Source organism: Dipteris shenzhenensis, chromosome 4 (genome assembly GCF_047967505.1).
Source record: "Dipteris shenzhenensis isolate YYH24624 ecotype China chromosome 4, Dip_SZ_1.0, whole genome shotgun sequence".
NCBI lineage: Eukaryota > Viridiplantae > Streptophyta > Polypodiopsida > Gleicheniales > Dipteridaceae > Dipteris > Dipteris shenzhenensis.
The window spans coordinates 31710477-31714204 of NC_141599.1; the positions used below are offsets into that span (position 1 = coordinate 31710477).

The 3728-nt window shown below is 42.4% G+C and overlaps 1 pseudogene; it reads right to left on the minus strand.

Moving 5' to 3' along the window:
* Positions 1-206: 206 nt before the first annotated feature.
* On the minus strand, positions 207-755 carry LOC147902728 (uncharacterized; annotated as a pseudogene).
* Between the last annotated feature and the right edge of the window lie 2973 nt (positions 756-3728).

The following is a 3728-nucleotide window of genomic DNA, read 5'->3' on the forward strand; positions in this document are numbered from 1 at the left end:
TCATGTTTGGAGAGTACATACAGAATTTTAAGTCTTGAATTTTTGTCCATACTCGACATATGGGCAACAAATTTTCAATCTTACCAACAGCTTTTAAGGATTGCAAGAATCTGCATACAATAAGAGTCTTAGTACAAAAGCGAAATACTTAAGGATGGATTTTTAATTGAAAAGAAAAAAACATGTATTGCTTACCTAAATACCAATCATCGAGATGCCCTCGTCATCTCCATTTGTCCCGTTGCAGCTGTAGCAACAGTCATTGAATCCTTTAAATCTTCATAAAGTTCAAGTCTGTTCATTGCTTGTATTTCCCCAAAATACTCTCTCAACGTAGGATCTTGAGGAAGCACAAAGCTAGCTTGTTGACTAGCGACCAAGACCTGAGAGAGTAACCTCTCAGATTCACAAAGCAACTGATCCATCCATGCCTCTTTTGCCATCCACTTTATGAATTCTCTATCAGCTTTTGGCATCCCATAACTTGTTCTCAAATTTGAATCTGATCCTAAGATTCTAAGGGTTGCTAGTTGTGTCTCCTTTGAGACTTTTGCAATGGAGAGGTTATACAACTTTTCCAATGTGACAATGGATGATTTATCATCAAATGGGAGGCTCTATAAGATATTAAACCAATCTTCACCATTTGTTGGTTTGACAATAGACAGAATCTACATATAAACAATACATGCAATCATCACACTCAACTGTATTTTTTAATCATACAATACATGCATATCCCATACCTTGATCATTTTGTAAACAAACATCATATGACCAATCTCAAAAAACACGAACACTTTAAAAAGTCAACTTTATGTTAAGAATCATTAAATTAACCATACCTTGATCATTTTTTGACCATACTTGAGATTCACATCCTTTCGAATACTTTTGAGTGCTTTCTCCATATCAGCAACACTCAAATTTGGCTGAAGTTCCTTTAGCTTTGCCTCATAATCTTGCTTGTATAGTGGCTAAAATATATTCCAAAGAAATGAATGAGTACAATGAATTACTTAGTTATAATTCAAAAGACATCCATGACAAATGGTATGAAACTTACTGTAAATACCATTCTCCCTAGCATCAGAGATGTCAAAGGATGCCAAGTACTTGATCCTTTATTGCTTTCATTTGCCCCATGCTTTTCAAGTGTCTTTTTTTCTTCCTCAAAAAATAGTGATAAGTACTCATTCTCATCACACGAACACATTGTCTTCGTGTTGTACAAATAGTCCTTGAGATTTGTTTTAATAATTGCTGTTTCATTAAGGCTGAAAAATAAAAAATGCATAGCTTCAAACATATTAAGAATTGTTCACAAAACTCTTAAAAGTTAAAAAAAAGGTAACACATATAAGCAAGAACTCGCACTTACAGATTGAACCTTTGAAGAGCAGCTATTAGCTTCATTTCTATTTCTTTCTCTGGAGTAATAAAACTTGCTAAAACTCGAACATGCCATGCCTTTGATGTCTTGAATTTCTCTTCAATTAGAGACATCCATGCAACAATACGGTGATTCCCCTCCCAACACAAAACATCTTTCGAGACAAAAATGACCATTCATCATCATCAACAACAATCTGTGCCTCAAATTCTACATTTACATCCCTCCAACAAGAATCCCATGATTGTTCAATTTCATATGTCACCTCTTGCGAAACACTATCCGGAAGTGTTGTAGATAAAATAAACATTCCTTTCTGTTGAATATATTTTTCTGCCTCTAGAGCTTGCTTTAGGCTATCCATATCAGTTCGTAGGCCTCTCACTCTTGTGTTTACAACACAATGACATAAAGGGATCACGGGAGCAATCTTTCTAGGATTGATTGCAAGAGATTCAATAACATCCTTCCCCTGGCCAATATCAAGTGCAGCAGGAAACTCTTTCTCAAACTCCTCATCCAGTTGTTTATCCTCTTTCTTTCTCTTCTTAGAAGATTCCTCCACAATTATAGTAGTGTCTTCAAAGTCTTCAATCTCCTTATCCTCTTCAACTCAAATTTCAACCTCTTTTTGAATCTCTAAATTTGGTGTAGATTCCACTTGCAAACTTCTCTTGCTACTTGTCCTTCCACCTCTCCTGCCTCCTCGTTCTCCTCTTCCACCTCTCCCCCTCCTCTCAAAAGTTCTTATTTTTACCATCCTACCAATGTGACAAAAATCGGTGAGAAGAACTTAGGACGTGATGGAGAAAGCAAGGCAAGGGAAGAAGGAGCGAGGCGAGGGAGGGAGGGACACAAAGAGGGTACAGAGGCGAGGGAGGGAGGGACACAAAGAGGGTACAGAGGTGAGGGAGGGAGGGAGGCGAGCAAGGGAGGGAGCCACACAGAGGGACAAAGAGAGGGAGGGAGGGAGGAAGATGGTTGTTGGCAGCATATCACGGCTGATGTAGGACAAGAAGATCAAATGGGAGCGGCTTCAGGGGCAAGAAACCAGTGACAAATTTATGCACCCTTCCAAAGCCTTTCTTAGAACTGCCTTTTTTGAGCTCAACATAAAATTGGCTTTACATTACTTTCTTTTTTTTTGTGAGAATGAAAATTATATTAGATCAAGAGTACAATTTGGAAAACCTTTGCAACCCCTTCTTTTTTCAATTATTCTCTATTGTGAAATTCTTACTTGGTTATCACGAATACTAGCAGCCCTGGAAGGTTGAACCAGCAGCATCTCTAGAATAAGCTTCCATAAATGCCAACCCTCCCTCAACCCTGCAAACCTACTCCTTTGTGCCCCTGCCAAATTCACAAAACCGTTTGCATCCTCTTTGTAATCCACGAAAAGCTCTGCTTGCAACCATGACATCTAAAAGAAGACAGATCTGGGGGCACAACAACACGATATCTTTTACCAGGGTAGTGGTGTTTGAAGTACTCTTGTAGTGGTCTCATGGTTGCTACTAACGTCCTAGGAATCCCATGAATCATAAGTGTAAATGCAGCAATATAGTCTATAGTTACCTCTCCATGAAATCGTGTGGATACAAGTCTTTCATCCAAAGCTCGTATACACAGATGCATCACTCCCACCACTGCAACCATGAACAAAAAATGGCCCCATAATAAGGAAGAACCCTTTTCTACATGTATAACTATGGCCCGTTGCATGGGAGGGAGGCTGCACGCGAGAGGGAGGCGAGGCGAGCGAGGGAGGGGGGAGCAAGGGAGGGAGGCGAGGTGAGGAAGGCAGAGCGAGGGAGGGAGGCAGAGCGAGAGGGAAGGAGCGAGGGAGCGAGGTGAGGGAGGGAGGATACATGCGGGAGGGAGGCAGGCAAGGCGAGCGAGGGAGGGAGGCAAGGTGAGGGAGGGAGGGAGGGAGGCAGAGCGAGAGGGAAGGAGCGAGGGAGCGAGGCGAGGGAGGGAGGCTGCACGCGGGAGGGAGGTGAGGCGAGCGAGTGAGGGAGGGAGGCGAGGTAAGGGAGGCAGAGCGAGGGAGGGAGGGAGGGAGGGAGAAAGAGCCAGAGGGAAGGAGCGAGGGAGCGACGCACGGGAGGGAGGCAACACGCGGGAGGGAGGCAAGGTGAGCGATGGACGGAGGGAGCGAGGGAGGGAGGCGAGGTGACGGGGAGATAATTAAACTCATGAAAATGAAAGGCCCCTAGACCCCTTTCATTGATGAAAGGGGTCTATTGGCCTTTCATTTTCATGAGTTTAATTAAGAAAATGAAAGGCCAATAGACCCCTTTCGTCGACGAAAGGGGTCTATTGGCTTTTATAT